Source organism: Equus przewalskii, chromosome 2 (genome assembly GCF_037783145.1).
Source record: "Equus przewalskii isolate Varuska chromosome 2, EquPr2, whole genome shotgun sequence".
Classification (NCBI taxonomy): Eukaryota; Metazoa; Chordata; class Mammalia; order Perissodactyla; family Equidae; genus Equus; species Equus przewalskii.
In genome coordinates, this window is record NC_091832.1 from 97141012 (window position 1) to 97161317 (window position 20306).

The following is a 20306-nucleotide window of genomic DNA, read 5'->3' on the forward strand; positions in this document are numbered from 1 at the left end:
TTTATTTCTGCTGTTGAAATATTATTTTTCTTGATCAGTCTTGCTATATGTCTATCAATTCTGTTAATCATTTTAAAGAACTAACTTCTATCATTGATTTTTTTGTTTGTTTTCCATTTCATTGATTTTTGCTGTTATTTCATGTCTTTGTCCTGAATAATTTGTTTAATTTGTACTTTCATCTTTCTTAATATAGTCTTTTAACATCTTTAATTTGCTCTTCCAGCTTCTTAAATTGAAAACTTAGCTCATAGATTTTAAACCTTCCTTTATAATATAAGCATTTAAAGCTGTACATTTTCCTAAATGCATAGATTTAGTTTTGTCCCCTAATATTTTTGATATATTGTACTTTAGCTTTCATTTACGTGGAAATATTTTCTATTTTCCCTTATGATTTATTATTTAACCAATAGGCTATTTAGGATTATATTGCTTAATTTCCAAATATTTGGGGGAAATACTTGGTATCTTTATGATTTCTGATTTAATTTTGTTGGAATCATAGTAGATACCCTGTATGATTTTAATACTTTGAGATTTACTTTGTTTGATGGCCTGGGATTTCTTATAGCTGTATAGTGTTCTATAAATATTAATTAGATTAATTTACTAGATTATTTATTTAATTAGATTATTTAAATATTTAATAGATTAAGTTGATTGTGTTGTCCAAATCTTCTACATCATTATATTTTTGTCTACTTGCCTTATCAATTACTAAGAAATGGATATTAAATGCTCCACTATGATTGGAGAATTATCCTTTTAAATTTTAGTGCTGTCAATTTTGCTTCCGTGCATTTTGAAGCTCTCTTATTTAGTACATATTTAGGGATATTCAATTGACTATTTTATCTTTATGAAGTGACCCTCTTTAGCTCGGGTAATACTCCTTCTCCTGAAGTCTAGTTTGTATGATGCTAATGGAGCCACATCAACTTTTTGAGTTTAGATTTTGCATGCTATCTCTTTTCCCATAATTTTACTTTTAACCTTTCTATGTTTATATTTATAATTTAAATTTAGAATGTAACGCTTGGAAACATGTGGTTGTATATTCTTTTTATTCTGACAATTTTTGTCTTCCCTTTTAATTGGAGTGTATGGACCATTTTCATATAATTTAATTTAGTTTTTGTGTTTAAACTCCACCTATTCTTTCTAAATATTTTCTACTTATTCTCTCTGTTTTGTATTCCTTTTTTCTTTCTTTTCTGCCATTGCTTGGGTTAATTAAAGACTTTAATTTTCTGTGCCGGCTGCGAAGCGAAGTGGTTAAGTTCGCATGCTCTGCTTTGGCGGCCCAGGATTTCACCAGTTCAGATCCTGGGCACGGACATGGCATCACTCATCAGGCCATGATGAGGCGGCGTCCCACATGCCACAGCTAGAAGGACCCACAACTAAAAAATATACCGCTATGTACTAGGGGGATTTGGGGAGGAAAAGCAATTAAAAAAAGATTGGCAACAGTTGTTAGCTCAGGTGCCAATCTTTATTAAAAAAAGACTTTTAGTTTTCAAGTTTGTCATTCTATCTACTTTCCTGACTTCCTTTTATTGTGCTTTATTTTGTTTTATTGTTTGCTCTCAGAAGAATGAGAAATATGGCTGTAGTTCCAAGCAGTTTGCAGTTATAAGTGTAAGATTGGTGTATTATGATGGATAATGGCCCCCAAAGATATCCAGGTCCGAAGCATTGGAACCTGTGAACATTACCTTATATGGCAAAACTGTAGGCAAACAGCAGACAAGACTGACTATGCAGATATGGTTGTTAAAGATCCTGTGATGGGGAGACTATCCTGCATTATCCCAGTGGATCCATATTGGAGGGAGACAGAGAGACATTTGACAACAGAAAACAGTATAAATACTACCCTGCTGGCTCCAGAAGGTAGAAATGACAAGGCAACAGGTTCTCCCCTCGGGCCTCCAGAGGGAGTGCAGCCCTACTGGCACTTTGATTTCAGCCCAGGAAAACCTATTCAGGCTTCTGACCTATGAAGCTACAAGAGAATAAATGCTTGTTATTTTAAGTCACAAATTTGTGGTAATTTGTTACAGCAGACATAAGAAACAATTGGATGGGACGTTATATTTGGAATGTGACCAAATATAATAGAGTGTTAAGCTTTCCAGGGTTTAGCAGTATCAAGATATGAAATTAAAATGGAATTTTGACTAATCATTTCTTATCTTGAGAGGTCAACTTAGATTTTTGGTGCCAATGTAAAGATATGAAATCATCAAAATGAATCAAATACATGAGAAGTACAAAGGATTTGATAAGGTAGAAAGAATGTGTCCATTGTATTTTATAATTATATTTTATTTTAAAAAGTTAGCTTTAGAAGGCAAAGGTGATGTATTGTGTCAAAACAATGACCCATTCTGTTAAACTTACTACGCCGACAATTTTTATAATGTCGAATATTAGTCTTCGTCATCTGCTCTCTAACCAAATTAGTCTTAATATTCTGGACTTGTATAATGACAGAACTAGGAAGGTTCTTGGCCAATGTCCTCATTTGAGAGATGAGGAAATGGGGACCTGAAGATATTAAATTGATCACTGTGATTCTAAGGTAGTAAAAGCCACAAATGAGAATATGTTTCTCTCAAATCCTGGAAGAGAGATTTTAGAACATTATATCATTTTAATATGTATCTTGGTGTTCGCCATTCAGTTGAAAAGTCGTATTTCAGTCAGGAAAACAGTAGCTACTCTAGGATGTCTGAGAAGGAAGGCCTTCCTACAGGCCATGTTAGGCTTACCCAACCATTGTTGGAAGGTTTTGGGGAGGCAGGTCAGGGAAGAAGTTCCAAAAGTAGTTGATTCACAGGTAACCAACTGGAAGCCACAGTAAATTTCATCAATCTCATCAGGATATTGTTAGCTATTGAAGCAGGCCATTGGCCTGACTTGTCTCTAAATGGTGGACCTCAGCATTCTCAGCGAGACCTCTCACCTCCATTCTCAGCTGCTGGCAGCACCAGAATGTGTGAGTCTCAAGGCTCACCTATTATGCAAGGTCTGTCTCTACCTGCCCCAGAGAGGATCTCCCTTCCACCTTCGAAGTCTAGCACAAGTGTCTCACATAGACTGACCCAACCCCAGAACTATGTTTGGGGAAATATACTTCCTTCTTTCTCTCTGCAGTGCGTAAGGGACCCTAAAGTGGGTAGCGCTGATACTAAATTGAACACAGATTTTCTTTTTCTTTGAATTATTTAAAGTTTATGAAATTTTATTTGTGTTGATTGATGGAGCCTTTGAATAAAAAATAAGGGATTTGCTTTTACTGTCTATTGAATGTACCATTCCGTTGGTTTTGCTGTACAGTTTTGGGCCTATTACATTAATATTTTGTCTGCAATCCAAATTTCTTCAGGCCCCATCAGGCAGGGGTCATGATAATAGTAACAGTAGAGTAATTCCAAGTTTACTCCCAAAAAATCCATGCTGGATTTCTAATATATGCTTTGGTCTGTCAGGGACCATACTCTTTCTCAACGTATTGACATCTGTCATTTCATCTTTGACTGCTGGTGACCTCCTCAAACATCTTCGAGGTCATGCACTGACATGTTCCATACTCCAGTTGTTGATTTTGTCCCAACTGCTTTTCCGCTCTGTGCACTCAGTCACCTGGCTGAATTAATAGGCAAGAGAAAAAGTGTATCATTCTTTTCTAAAGTATAAAAAGAGCCTTTTTCCCTAAAGGCTTTAATGATATTAGAACCCTGTTTAATCTCTCCCAAAATGTTCATCCCAAAGGAATTCTGGAAAAGCCCCTGGGATGAGTGAGAAAATAATCTATACCATATTGGACTCAATCATACTTTCCTTCTAGAGTCTGCCATTTTTTTTAGGTAAACTTTAAAAAATTTTAGAACAGTTTTGATTTACAGAATTATTGTGAAGTTAGAACAGAGAGCTCCCATATACACACAGCCAGATTCCCCTATTATTAATATCTTACATTGGTATGGTGCATTTGTGATAATTAATGAACCAATATTGATACATTATTAATTAGAGACCATAATTTAAGATTTTCTCCTTTTCCCCTAATGTTATTTTTCTCTTCTAAGATCAAAACTAGGAACATATTTTACATTTAGTAGTCATTTCTCCTTAAGCTGTTATTGGTTCTGGCAGGCTCTCAGGATTTCCTTGTTTTGGATGACCTTGACACTTTTGAGCATTACTGGTCAGATATATTGTAGAATGTCTCCCAGTTAGGATTTATCTGATATTTTTCTTATGATTAAACTAAGCTAATTCACCTGTGCTGCCACAGAGTTACGTTACCTTTCTCGTCACATCTCATCAAGGGTATGTCTATCAATGACTTATCACTGTTGTTTACTTTGATCATCTGGATTGAGTGGTCTTTGTCAACTTTCTACACTTTAAAGTTTCTCTTTCTCCTCCCCACCTTCTTCACATGCTGAACTCTGTAAGAAAGTCACTATGTACAGTCTATACTTATGGAATGGGGAGTTATAACTCACTTTCTCGAGGGCAGAGTATCTACATGCATCATTTCTTCTGCACAGGATATTTGTCTTTTCTTCCCCATTTGTGGATCAAATGCTGCTGGATGTAGTGTTTATTTTACATTTGCATTGTTGGATTAGATTTGCTAATATTTTGTTAAGAATTTTTGCCTTGATGTTCATGAGACATATTGTTTCATGGTTTATCTAGTCTCGGTATTAGGGTAGTGCTGGCATCACAGAATTAGTTAGGAAGTGTTCATTTTGTTTCTATTTTTTGAAAGATATTGTAGAGACTTGGTATCATTTCTTCCATGGGTATTTGGTAGAATTCACCAGTTCAACCATCTGGACCTGTTGACTTCATTTTGGGAAGATCATTAATTGTTCTAATTTTTAAAATAGGTATAGAGCTAGTTAGAGTATTTTTCCTTGTGTGAGTTTTTGCAGCTTGTGTTATTCAAGAAATTGGTCCATTTTATCTAGCTTATCAAATTTGTGGGCATAGACTTGTTCATAATATTTTGTTATCCTTTTACAATCTATCAGATTATAGTGATGACTGCATCTAATTTCTGATATTAGTAATTTGTATTCTTGTTTTTTCTTTGGTTAATATCGCTAGAATTTTATCAATTTCGTTGATCTTTTTAAAGAATCAGCTTTTGATTTTGTTGATTTTTTCTTTTGTTTTCTGTTCTCAATTTCAATTGTTCCCGCTTTAATTTTAAATATTTATTTTCTTATGCTTAAAGCTTATATCGCTCGTCTTTCTCTAGTTTCCTAGAATTGAAGCTTAGATTATTGATTTTAGATCTTTCTTCTTCACTAACGCATGTTTTCACTGCTACAAATTTTCCTCCAAGCGCTGCTTTCACTGAAATCCACAAATTCTGATAAGTTGTACTTTCATTTTGATTTAGTTCAAATATTTTAAATTTCTCTGGACGCTTCTATGTATCAAGTCTTATTTAGAAATATTGTTTAATTTTCATTAATTTTTGAGATCTGCCACCTGTTTTTCTGTTTTCATTTCCTGCTAAATTCCATTAAAATTTATATGATTTCTCTTCCTTTAAATTTCTAAAGGTGTATCTATGGCTCAAAATGTTCTCTATGTGAGTGAACATTCATATGAGTCTGATAAGAATGTGTATTCTGCTGGTCTTGGGTGGAGTGGTCTATAAATGTCAATTAGATCAATCTGATTAAAGTGCGCTTCAGGTCAAGTACAGCCTTAGTGATTTTCCACCTGCTTGATATCTCAGTTACTGATGGGAAGTGTTGAATTCTCCAACTATAAAAGTAGAAATGCCTTTTGTCCTTTCATTTCTATTAGTTTTTGCCTCACATATTTTGATGCTGTGTTGTAAGATGCATGTACATTGAGGATTATTGTGTCTTCTTGGAGCATAGACTCCTTTATCCTTATGTGAAGTGTGTCTTTATCCCTGATAATTTTCTTTGTTTTGAAGTCAGTTTTGTCTTAATAGCTACTCCAGTTTTCTTTTGATTAGTGTTAGCATTTTATATATTTCTCCATCTCTTTATTTTTAACCAATCTGATTCTTTGAATTTTTTCTTTTTATTCACTCTGACAGTCTTTGTCTTTTACTTGGTATATTTAAACCGATCACATTTAAAGTGATAGTTGATATACTTGGTTCAATAACAACCAGGTTTATGATTATTTCATTCATTGCCGGAGGTTCTTGCTCTGTGTTCTCTGTTTTTGTGTGCATTTTATGTAATTCCATTTTATCTCCTCTCCTAGGAAATAAATTACATCTCTCTTTTTTTAAATTACAGTTTCCCTGGAGTTTACAATACACATTTTTAACTAGTCTATGTCTACCTTAAAATGACACTACTATTCACGTGTAATAGGTACCTCAGAACAGAGTATTTCAAATTCTACATTCTGTCCCTTGTCACATTGCTTTCTTTCATTTCACTTAACCATAGGTTATGATCATCTGATACATTGTTATCATTACTACTTTAGTTATTTAAATAAATTAAAAATAGGAAAATGAAATATTTTATTTTTCATTTGTTCCTTCTTTAGTCGTTTCCTTTCTTTATGTAGACCCACATTTATGACCTGTATCGTTTTCCCTCTGCCTGAGAAAAATCTTTGAACATTTCTTGCAAGTCATATCTGCTAATAATGCATTCCCTCAGTTTTTTGTTTTGTTTTTGGTCTGAGAATATTTCTATTACTTAACTTTTGAAGCATAACTTTGCAGTTTAGCATTCTTGGTTGTTTTTTTTTTCAACATTTTAAATATTCCATATTACTCTCTTCTTGCTTGTACAGTTTCTAATGAGAATCTCACCACAACTGATCTGTTTGTTCAAAGGTCTTTATTTTGGTTTTTTGATCTTTGCCTTTTTTCCATTTTTTTTGGAGTTTGAATACAATATACCCTTGATTTTGTTTGCAGTTTGAATATGATATGCCTAGGTTTAGTTTTTGTTTTTTTGGTATTTATACTACTTTGGGTTGTCTGAGCTTCCTGGATCTGTGGTTTTTAATCTTTCATTAATATTGGAAATTTCACAGCCATTATTGCTTCAAATATTTCTTGTGCTCCATTCTTTCTTCTTTTTCTTTTATTTCCATTATGTGTATGTTATAGCTCTTAAATTTTTCCCTCAGTTCTTGGAACTTCTGTTCCATTTTTTTAATCTCTTTTTTAATTTAAATCTGGCAAGTTTTATATTGACGTATCTTTCAAGCTCACTGATTCTTTCCTAAGTCCCATATATTAATGAGACATTCTTCGAAGACATTCTTCATTTTTGTTAAGATATTTTTTATTTGTAGCATTTCCTTTGATTCTCTCTCAAAATTTCCACGTGTCTACTTATATTACCCATTTATTTTTTCTTGTTATCTGGTTTATCTATTAGCATATTAATCATAGTTATTTTTATGTTGTCTGATAGTTCCAGCATCTGTGTTATATCTGAGTGTTGTTCTCATACTTGCTTTATCTCTTTAGACACTTTTTTCCCTAGCCTTTGACATGATATGATTCTAGATAGAAACCAAACATGTTGCATAGGATAATAGGACAAAGGTAAATTGTTGGTATAGGAGTTGGGCTTTGTTTATTGTTCGTGCAATTTACATACCAGAAGCTTTAAGTTTCTCTGTTGTCCCTGTTTTTGTCACTCCTCTAAATCTGGGCTTCCTTAGTACTCCTCTGAAAGAGTCTGTGTCTTTTTCAGCTGTAATCCACTATTGTTATATTTGAGTCCTGTTGGTAGTGTTAAGGTGTTGAGAAGAGAGGCTTCTGTAACCTTCCAATTTATCTCAGTCTTTAATGGGCCTGTTTCTCTGGCTTTGACCTTCAAAAGATTTTCCTCTTGTTTAAGTTTTTCCTTCCTTATGTGAGACAGGAAATCTGGAGTGGGCTAAAGTGAGAGGAATGCCCTTCTATCAAGCCTCTGGGATAAGACTCTAGTAAAGTCTTTCCCAGGACAGTGGGCCTTTGTTAGAGAGAATGCTCCTAGTGTAGTGATGTAATTAACAAGATTACTCTTCTCCTCCCTTTCCTAGAGCCAGGAGGGGATCTTTCTTGCGTCTTCACCATGAGAACCTGAGGTTCTTGAAAATAAATCCCATGAAAGCCTGGGGATCTCCTGAAGACTGCAGACCTGAGAAGTTTCTCCCTTTCACATAAGTCCACACTTAGCCTCCAACAATTCCTCAAAATTACCATTTAATTGTGCCTGTCAGCTTGTGACTCCAGTGGCTTCTGCTCCAGGTGAGGAGGTCTTTACTATGACTCCAAGTTCACTTGTTTCTCCACATCTCAGGGAGGTAGTTTATCCTGGCACTTCAATTCTCTCATGGGTCCAAGAAAAGTTACTGATTTTTTGTTTGTTCCACTTTTATTATTTTACTTGTAGAGAATGAAGTGATGTCTTCAAAGCTTTTTACATATCAGAGGTGAAAGTAGAAATCCTACCATTGTTTTTTGGAACCACAAACTTGAAATTGCTTTGAAAATGAAAGCCGGTATTCAGTAAGATGATATTTTGAGTGATAGGAGCCATCTTGCTGAACTACACCAGAAATATTTTATGCAGAATACTTCTTTCTTGCAGTGTGGCGGGAGTAACATAAAGTCATATGCCATCCAACAGTTTAGGAACAGATTTTCTGCAAACTGGCAAAATCATATACCAAAAACATGCATTTGTAAGATAATTAAGATGTGTCTAATTTGACAGTCTTACATCAATATCATTGTTGTGTTTGCTTGGAATAGAGCCTACTCAGAAACAAAGATAGAATTGTCATGCTTATTGTTTTTAATCAAAAATGCATTTTAAGTTATACTCATGTTTTCTTCACTCATTTCTCCAGTGTGCCCAGAAATTTTAAATATGGCATTTTATTTCTAGCGTACTGTAGCCCATTTACTTTGCTTCTTACTTAAATAATCCTGGTATAGGGTTCTATTTATTCATGGAAATTGTAGCTTTATCTGGCCCCTCTGAAAGCTCTACCTGTGAGGCATAGGAAGACTGGAATTGATGTTAGATCATTTACCATCTGCAATATGATTTCTATTCTCCATTGAATATTTCATGTTAGCATTAGAAAAAATTTTGCCTGAAACCGTTGCAAAAACAAACCTTCTTCCTCAAAAGTGTTCATTTTTCACAGAATCACTAGGTTGTCCCCTGCCTACAGAATGATATTTTGGGAACCCTTTTTTTTTTAAACATTCCATTACAAACTTTGCTATACTATACAGCTTATTTTTCCACACCCACACACCTACACACCCACACATCCACTAGCATTAGTTTGCTGAAGTGTGAAACAGGACTTCCTGGTGGCATCTTCACATTTTACGTAACTGTTGGTGAAGCCACTGCTGACACTGGGAATGTCACTGCAAAATCCTGAGACTTTGCGGAGGAAAGAAAAGTGTTATCCAATTATTTGCTCAAAATATAGCACTGGCAAGTAACTGAGAAAGCAGTCTCAACCTAACTGTCAACTCTTCAAAATCCATGGCTTACCCGTTTGAGGCATCTTTCTTGTTAAAAGCCTTTATTAAACAATTTAAAAACTATGATTTCTAGAGTTTTGCTCATTTAAGAGACAAGAAGGAAATATCTACTCAGCAAGAAAATGAGATATGATTTAAATTGGTTGGCTTCACAGTCTGACTTCAGGAGACAGTTGTGGAGTTCAATTTGAGAATTTGTGGTTCTCAAATTATTGTGCTCTGAAAGAATGATTTTGCAAGCCTATCTGTAACAGCTTTAGAGAGCAGCAGTTCTCTGAATAGTTAGGACAAAAATTGCTATAGGTTGAATTTCTCTGATCATTGAGGGGAGCTGATGTTTCTTTGCCTGATTTATTCTTTATTTACATCCCTACAGTCAATTGCAAGCCCTCTATTTCATTTACAGTTCTCTACAGTTAATTTTAAATCCTCTGTGTTGCCGGTTAAAACGGCGTATGTCAGATCTCGATTGTAAAAGTCTAGTTTTACTCTAAATTAGCCCAACAGGGAGGGAGAGGAAATCCTTTACGTGAAATTATAATTTTGAACGGAGACAAAATTGAGATCGTTGTTTCAATTTATTAAAAAAATTAAATGATTGTGATGAAATGCAGATAGCTCGTGGGCTGTTGTTAGGTTTCTTTTTCCTGTCCATGTAGAGAAATAGAAACTGCATCAGTGATGTGCAATTACAGCAGTGATCATTACCCGCACAGAGCCATATTTGTTCTGGAGTTCTTTAATCCTTTTACTTTTCTTAATTTATGGCATTGCTTTCTAATCATACTTTCTCTTAAACACTCAGTCCAATGCTTAACATACTGGGTTTATACATAGGTATTTTTACCATGCAGCCACTGATGTAAATTCGGTCCTATGGTTTTACCACAACCACTTGCAGCATTTGCAATACCGTTTCCTAATCTTGGGCTTATGGACTGTTTCTACAGGGCAAATGCTATGTAAGTGAATGAGATGATATTATTGATATTGTCATGTTTTGACTTAAGCGAGCACACATAGCCATGTCCTCTTTTACCTAGGAAAGTTTTAGAAATGGCTATAAATTTCCACCCTAGATATTAGTCATAGAAGACTATTAGGACTTTCTATCTAAATATTGGAGATTGAGATTTCTTGCTTTATTTCTTATAACATCCTCTGTACTTCAGAATGTATTTCATATACATATATATATGTGTATATATCCATTTATCATATATAACTTTTATTAAAAATAAAATATTAAATATAATATATTAAAAATGCTGGTAAGCAAAAATCAAAATAAATTAAAACCACTTAGATATACAGATAACTAATATTTGGTGAATTCTTATTATATGCCATGTATAATTTTGAGATCTTTACATATAATAACTCTTTTAATCCTTCCAACAACCTTATGAGATAGGTAATATTATTCTTTCCTTTTTACATATGAGAAGACTCAGGTACAAAAAGGTTAAATAAGGTGCTCAGAAATGTATAGCTAATGAAGGTTAGAGTCAGATTCTAAAGATAGATCTGCACCAGAAGCCAGAGTTATTTTTTTTAAATTTTTTATTAAGGTATAATTGACATATAACATTACATTAGTTTCAGATGTACATCATAATGATTCGATATTTGTATATGCTGCAAAATGATCATCATGATAAGTCTACTTACCATGGGTCACCATATATAGTTACAAATTTGTTTTTCTTGTTATGAGAACTTTTAAGTTTTACTCTCTTAGCAACTTTCAAATACAAAATACAGTATTATTAACTATAGTCACCATGCTGTGTATTATATCCCTATGATTTATTTATTTTTACCTGGTAGTTAGTATCATTTTATTTCTTTTTTCTTTTTTTTTTTAATGAACATTAGCCCTGAGCTAACATCTGCTGCCAATCCTCCTCTTTTTGCTGAGGAAGACTGGCCCCGAGCTAACAGCTGTGCCCATCTCCCTCTACTTTACATGTGACAAGCCTGCCACAGCATGGCTTGATAAGTGGTATGTAGGTCCACACCCAGAATCAGAACCCGCGAACCCCAGGCTGCCAAAGCTGAGCTTGAGAACTTAACTGCTGCAACACTGGGCCAGCCCCCTGGTAGTTTGTATCTTTTGAACCCCTTCATCCATTTTGTACCCTCTACCCTCTCTCCCCTCTGGCAACATCTAAGCTGTTTTCTGTATCTATGAGCTTGGTTTTGTTTTATTTTGATTTGTTTTGTTTGTTTGTTTTGTTTTTTTTTTTTTAGATTCCACATATAAGTGAAATCATAGAGTATTTGTCTTTCCCTGTCTGACTTCTTTCACTTGGCATAATACCCTCAAGGTCAATCCATGTTGTCACAAATGAAAACCCAGAGTTCTTAATCCCTATATTACAATGACCTTTTATTTCCACAATTCTGTTACTTTGGAATAATGAGTTTTAATAATATTATGTGGATTATTTAATTATTCTAATTTTTGTTCTCTGTGGATATGATAAATTAATTATGCATTATTTCAAAATTTTGTTTCATAATCAATGATTTAACATCCCAACACTTTCATTTCGCCAAATACTCTTTTATAATATAATTTTAATATGTATAGTTTGGGCTACACGTTTTCAATATTTTGGAACATTGTGTACAGACTACAGTTTTCTTCTCAACATTTATTCAAACATTCTTACCTAGTGATAGAATGAATGAGTAGATATATGGCTACTCTGAAAACAGTTTACACTTCTCATCCTCTCTCACACTTGGGTGTGGTCAATGGATTGTAGTCAGAAAATGTCCTGTTCCATAAACCTTTAAAAATGAAAGGTTCCTGTCTATTGTTATTTGTATCTTCCTTCTTCCCACTCTCTGGAATGCTGAGAATATGACTGGAACTGGATCAGCCATCTTGGATGATGAGGTTAACGCTAAGAATGGAGTTAGCACAGGGCTAAGAAGCATAATAGAAGTAACCTAAATCCCTGAGGACTCAGAGCAAAGCCTCCATTGCAGGCCTGGATTTTATTCCTTAAAATGTTTATGTGAGAAAGGAATAAACTCTTACTTTGGTTAAAAGACTCATATTATGAATATCTGCTACTCATAGCCAAACTGGGCAGAAAAGTCACTCTATACTTACACCAAGTTTCATCACAAATAGAGATTGCTACTCTACTTAATCAAAGTTGAGTAGTATTGGCCATATGTTTTTTAGCAGGAGAATTATCACTATCCTTGAAATGACAGCTATCTTTCTCCATAGCACAAATATGATCACTCTGAGCCAATGTGCTCACACATTCAGGGTGGTAATGGTGGGGTGGACTAGAAGATAGAATTTTTGATCTGTATAGAATTGTTTACCAGGCTAGACCAGTTATCATCCCCCTCCACCCGCTACTCCTTGCCTGGATCCTGGCTCTAGTCCATTATAAGTAGGCCTGGCTTTTACTGGTCCATTGCTCCCCCAAGGTGTCTGAATCATGAGTATGGTGTACCTATCATTGCTATTTATCAATTAGTTTATCTTATTTAGATTGGCAGAGTTTGACTAAGAGTAGTTAGAAAAACATTCTTCTAGTCAGTTCATAGCGAGCAGTACTGTAAACTGCTATAATATTTAAATTCAAATATAGATTGTATCTACTCTTTTCCTGGTGGAGATATTCATGTATTTTTTAGGAAGTTTCATAGGGATAGCAACTTTATAGGAAGGGTGCCCTTTCTCACTCTCAAAGTTTAGATCATCAATAACAGAACTTAAAGAAACAACCTGCACGATATGTTTTGCCAATTTATTTTTCCTTTGACTAAAGCATGTATTATATAGGTATACATGATCTACATAGTGGCCAATATAGTATATAATTTATTGATTAATATCTGGTTCATCATTATGACATGTTTTCCTGAGAGGAACATTTTCTCAATAGAAAGGTGCGTTTCTGGTTTGTCTTAGCTTGAGTTTCCACATGCAAAGTGAAGTGAAATATTTTGGTACATTTTCAGACATATTGTGAATTACATGTTATGATAAAAAATATTTTTAGCCTAGCATTTTAGGGGTGGTTGATTAAGTAATTTACTTTATATTGTTGGCATAGACTAAGGTACATTTTAAGATAGTGGATAAAAAAAGAAAAAGCTTTACCTTTTAAATATACAGTAAGCAAAGTTAAACCAACCGTATATATTCATCAAACTAATTAAACGTGTCATGTCAATCACGTATCATATTCCTTAGGTTGATAATCAAATCAAAGCTTTTAGATTTAAAATAATTGAAAAATATATTTTTAATAGGCAAAACGGATAAAAATTGGAAGTATCAAATTGAATAATCATAATCACAATTGAGCTTTTAGGTGACAGTTAAGCCCCCAGACATCTGAAACACAGAAGGTCTATGTAGAATGATAGTGTAAGAATTTAAAAAGAGCTTTTATAAAATAGACATATGGTATCATGATCACTGTGATATAAATTCCTCTGCACACACACCCAGACACATAGTTTGATCATGGAAGTAGTTCTGGGCATTTGGCATTACTGTCCTTGTTATGAATATACTGAAATTCTTACCAGATTGAATAGTTTTTTTGACTCCAACCAATGATGCAGAGCAACAAATCTAAGATACGTGGATATGGCTTGTTCCACTGGGAAAAAAACAAAAAAAATGTTTGATGACAGCTGCTTGACTATTACCCAGGGAAACATCAAACATCTGAGTGAATGTCTGATTATGATTCTAGAGAAATCCTGTAAGTTATGCCGCTCCATTACCTACTCGCTCATTCAATCATATGAATAATGCAATCCATCAGAGTGAAAAAAAAGGAGTCAAAGTGTTTGTTTCTTGGAAGAGTTGGGTAAAATAATTAGTAATTTTTTACGACTAAGAATTTTCTAATTTTAAGCAAATATTTCATGATTATTGAGAATATTTCAAGGACTACTGGCAACATTTTCATGTACAGATGAAAATTGATTCTGAATGTGTATAGCAAGTAAAAATCTTACACTCACTGTTTTAAATATGTACTTTTGGAGCTTGTTGCTCCGTTATAGCTCTTTCTCATAAAAGTAAAGTGAAGAAAAATATCAGAGCCACTTAAAGATTCAGCAAACTTAAATTGGAAGTGCATTACCTTTCATAGTACATTTGTGAAGCTCAGGTGAAATTTAGACTTTATCTGTGATATCTGTATTTGGTATTACCAAAATGTTCCATTATTTATCAATATTTAAAAAAAAAAAAAAAACTCCCGTGAAATTTTACTATCGCTATTCTTTTCTTCTCATTACCTGTGTTCAACCCGGCTGATAGTCTATATTCCATACAATGTTTTTCTTCTTCTGAGTTTCACCCACATATGTAACTGTCTAATCAACATTTGCATTTTTTCTGAAGAATTTGCTTTAGTGCTCCTCTCCTTTCTGCCTGCTAAACTTGCGGATTTACTAGGAGTCCCCGTCTCGGGGAATGGTATCATAATTTGCATGATAATGAAAGTCAGTGACCAGAAAATAGTTCTCTCTTTCCCAAATTCTGTGTGTGACCGTCACTTTCTAATCTACCCCAACTAAAGCACGTGCACCAAATCAGTCTGTCACATTCCCATAAATGATTGTATTCACTTTAAGGAGTGGACAACTGTAATAATTACCAAACTAGTCTCCTAGAATTGAATATTTATCCCATCAAATCCATACTCACAATTTTCATATATTTATACAATAAAAATATTCTACTATTTGCTTCATTTACTCATTTTTGTCTATAGAAGGAAAACAAAATATCCAGCCACTTAAATATTGCCTGAGAAGACATCAAGTTCTGCCTTTACTGGCTTTCCAGCATCGTCTCTTACTGAAGTTCTCCTCAGATATCACCATTAAGTATTAAAAATCTTATCTTTGCAGTCCTTAAAATTTGATTTTGCTAAAAATGGTCTCTCTTTTTGAAATGCTCTTCCGCCATACAATTGCCCCCTTATACCTACCATCACTACAGTCTGCACACTGCGTTTTGTCTACAGATAAAATCTACTCATCTTTCAAGAGTTAATCCATATAACCTTCTCTGTGAAGTATTTTATGGATTCCAGAGTCATAGTTTACCACTCTTTCCTTTTTCTGCAACTGAACCTTTTGTTTACTTCTATATAGACTCCAGGATCTTAATATTGCATTGAGTTTGCGTGTCAGTTTCTTTCTAATAGATGGAAAGCTCACTGGGGTTTTGCATCGTGCCTAATTTAGTTCTACATGCACACTGTTCAAAACAAGGCCTTCAGAAAATCGTCATCCAATGAGTGAATGAATCATAAAGCAACAAAACAAAATGAAATGTGTATAACACTTGACTATAAACAAAAAACCTTCATATTGCATTCCAAGAAATGAGAAAGAAATAAAACATAAAATACAGTAGAAATCAAGATTCCAGTTTTACATCTAAAAACTCCAAAATATTTATTTTCCCAGTGTCACATCATGAGAAAGGGAGTGGAAATTTGGATGCAGGTCTGCTGATGAAATGGCTTCATTTCAGCTTTTGAAACACAAAGTGTTATTTAAGTATACTGATAATTTGGAAAATCTATACAGTTAGGATTACATAAGAATTTGGGTTGTGTTTTGCCTCTGTCTTTAAAACAAATGAGATCCTTGGGGCTGGCCAGGTGGTGTAATGGTTAAGTTTGTGTATACCACTTCAGCAGCATAGGTTTCAGGGATTCAGATCCCAGGTGTGTATATACACAGTGCTCATCAAGCCATCCTATGGTGGCATCTCATTCAAAATAGAGGAAGATTGGCTTGGATGTTAGCTCAGCAACAGTCTTCTTCAAGCAAAAGGAGGAAGATTGGCAACAGATGTTAGCTCAGGACAATCTTCGTTACCAAAAAAAAAAAATGACTTTAAGTAAATAAATAAAGAAAGAAAAGATATGAGATCCTAGGAAGTCATTTACCTTCTTTGGAATTCAGTTTTCTGAGAGTAGGACTCAGTGCCTTCTAACGTTATATTTAACTCTCAAACCCTATGAAACGTTATTTTCTGGTTTGAGGGTTATAAAGTTTTGATAATAATCAAAATGACTTTATACTTTTCTTTGTAATGTAATTGACAACTAAGATGTAACAGTGAAATGCAAGCTTTGATCAGGAATTTCTTGGAAATCTTTCTTCCTGCATGATCAACTTTTTTTTTTTTAATAATTCTCCACATAAGTGCCTAGTGACTTTATTCAGTCTGTCGGATAATCACAATACTTCAAACTCCATTTTTCCACAGAAGTGATTGTTTTTAATTAAAAAATGGTTTACTTATACTTGGGAGAAAATGTTAACGTATGTGAAGTGTGAAAACAAAGCTTATGCTTCGTCCTGGTGCCATTATGATGAGAGGTGTGTTTTATCACACAGATGGGGGGAAATAGAGACACAGACAAACATGTGTGCACATAAACACATACCTACTTTGCACCCTGAAAAAAAAAAAAAACTTGAGTAGTCTGTCCAACTGGTCCAGCTATAGTTTTCAAAAGTAAGGAAGTCTTAATCGTTTTCTGCAAGTTACTCAATAACAAGAAAACAACACATTATCTTTTTTTTGTACAGTGCTATCTGAAGAGAGAAAGTTGGTAGCTAGAATTCAAGGACACATTCATGAGAAGGACTCACAGGGACTTATCCTTTTAAATGTATAGATATTCCTTTTTTTTGTTTCTCTGTAGTAAGATTTGTCTATGCTCTCAGTTACAATTGCTGTTTTTCAGAACAAAATTCTCTATTTCAGCTTGTCTGGGCTGTTTTGTTTCATGCATCAGAGATCTCTTATTTCTCTGAGGATGTTAATTGATTTTTAATTTGTTTTATCTTTTCTTCTGCTATTTTTGTTTGTTTGTTTTACCCGAAGTCCTTTAAAAATTTTTTTTCTTATTTTTGGCTCTGTCCTTCGTGATAGAGTCTCTTCAGATATCTGGCAATCTTTTGATGCTTAACCATATTTAAGTGGGAGAAACTGACATGCTAATTGGAAGATGTTGTGTTGGCTTGGCTTGCTGAGCATTCAACAGGAAGGTGTGTAGCTAATTGGAGGCAGGGAGGTCTATGGTCAGCACATGCAGGCCTTTTCTCTTGTGACCTGTCTTAAAAGACACTCTTGTAAAAAAGAATACATTGTTTTACATCACAATACATAGCCACTTTAAAGAGCTGATAGTTCCGTCAAACAAAGGGCCTTGGGGGGATTCAGATGGATGCCAAAACCCAAGAGCCCTAGGAAATTCTTTTGGGCAAAGAGCTGCCGCTTTGTATCATGTGATCCCAGTGACCTAGACCAAGCTTATTGGAACTTTCAAATTTAATCAGCTATAAGCTGGCTTTCTATTACTTTTAAGGTAATAGAAATTGAAATCTACTTTATCTGGATGAAAATTATCTTAATCACCAATATCCACTTTATAAAGGGTTTGAAGGTGTGACAAATTAAGGGGAGCCAGATAATAAAGGGACAAAAAGCAAAAATATATAATGATTTTGTAGAAGCCATGAGGCTCTAGAAAATACATGATTAATAATAGTGTAGTATTACTGCATGGTTATTATATGCTGGGCAGTCTTCTAACTTATATACGTGAATTTCTTCCATTAATCCTGCTAAAAAGGAAACAACAGGTCCAAAACGGAGTCACTTGTTCTAAGTTCTACATCAGCAAACTGTGTAATTGCAGTTTGAGCCTCTCCCAGAAACGTGACCTTTAATGAGTTGATCTGGAGTTACCTGGTCAGCACAAGTGATGTAATCTGCCTTATAGACCCCTGCCTTCCCCCAAAGGAAGGTGACCTTGCTTGAAACAATCCATTTTTTGCTAGAAACTTCCTTTCTCCACACCCTTCTGCCTATAAAAGCCTTTCATTTTGTATAGCTTCTTGGAGCTCCTTTCTATATGCTAAGATGGGATGCTGCCTGATTCATGAATCATTAAATAAACCAATTAGATCTTCAAATTTACTCAGTTGAATTCTGCTTTTTAGCAATCCTCACCCTGCTGTCTCTCCGCCCTAAGGCTGACTGTACAGGCTATACTATTGAGCTCCTTAGCCCTCTAGTTTTGAGTTGAGTTCAGTTATGAGAACAGAGAGAGAGGAGATCTCAGGATTTACTCTGCTGACTCTCTCCCTACAGGATCTTCTCTAGCTGCCTGCTTTCCTTAGCCAAAAGCCACAGCTCTTTTTGAGTCATCCCTCTCCACATAATTGTTTCCCTCCTTCAGGAAGCTGATGGCCCTTTCCTTGCCTTTCAGGCCTAGGATGGGTGACAGCTTCCACTGTTCCCTGGGCGTTCCTTGCACACTCCTCATCTTTTTCGATAGTCCTTTTATTAAATCTTCCTTTAATTATCCTAAAGTACCTATCATCTATCTTCTACTGGGAACACTCAGTCTACTGACTCATAGCCCTATCTCTGAGCAAAACATGAGTATAATAAAGTATGGTATAGTATAGTAAATATTCTTTACTGCTGAAAAAGAGTAATGATAAATAATAGCTAACTTTTACTGAACACTTATTTAGTAGATGCCAGAAAATAATCTGAACATTTTTATGTATTAAATCACTAATTTCTCATAAATTAATGTGGTGTCTATTATTGTTGTCTCCATTTTGTAGATGAGGAATCTGTGGGACTTGGCCAAGGTCACATACCTAATACATGGTAACGTGGAGATGGAACCCAAGGATGGTTGATTCCAGCCTGTACTCTTGACAGGTACTCCAATGGCACTTGTTAATAGGAAACAGTTAACAGGAGAGAGAAGGCTTCTACTAGAGGTGGCTCTACCTGTCATATCATCCATAGCTTAAGTCCAATGTTGCCAGAACTGGTTTTTGTAAAGAAGTTGGATATATAGATTTTTTTATATAACCCCTGTTCATTTTTAAGTTTAGACTTAAGCTCTTACTAAAAACAAAAAATGGAAGACAAACCAAAAAACCCACTTTTTGTGGGCCAAACAAAAGTTTATACTCCCCAAAAATGGTCCACTGAGAGGCCAGCCTGGTGGCACAGTGATTGAGTTCACATGTTCTTCTCTGGCAGACTGGGGTTTGCTGGTTTGGATCCCAGCTGCGGACCTAGGCACCACTTGTCAAGCCACGCTGTGGCAGGCGTCCCACATATAAAGTAGAGGAGGATGGGCACGGATGTTAGCTCACGGCCAGTCTTCCTCATCAAGAATAGAGGAGGATTGGCAGCAGATGTTAGCTCAGGGCTGATCTTCCTCAGAAAAAAAAAAAAAAAATGATCCATTGGATAGCATTTTATGGCCTTTCAAAAACTAAGATAAATATCCAATTAACATGTAACATTACATTCCTGTGCTTTTTTCATTAATAGATTAATCTTGAAGTAAATTTCAAGAAAACTGTCTTCAAAATAGTTTCTGTAGAAGCATTTCCTAAATTGAAGGTTTTCCCATTCTTTACTTATCTGTTTAAGACACAGCTCATTGACACCTTGACAGCACAGTCTTGTATTTTCTATGCAGTGGTCTTAGAGTAATCCTGGGGGATTGTATTCTACACATGGAAAAACTTTTCTTGATCCCCTGCTTGTATTAAATTTCTTGGGAATGAAGTTTTGTATAATTGTAAAATATTGCCTTTAGAGTTGAATAGATCTGATTGTAGAGACCAGCTCCCAACCTACTAACTATTGACTTGGGAGATCAGTTTCCTCATCTCTAAAGATTGTAATGACAAT

The 20306-nt window shown here is 34.8% G+C and overlaps 1 long non-coding RNA gene across 1 annotated transcript in view; it reads left to right on the top strand.

The window, feature by feature from the left end:
* Positions 1-20306, top strand: part of LOC139081813 (uncharacterized) — a 189011-nt gene that overhangs the window by 120939 nt on the left and 47766 nt on the right. The window contains exons 10-11 of the long non-coding RNA XR_011537166.1: positions 8077-8284; positions 19214-19313. This is a non-coding gene — a long non-coding RNA (uncharacterized lncRNA). The remainder of the gene's footprint in view (positions 1-8076; positions 8285-19213; positions 19314-20306) is intronic.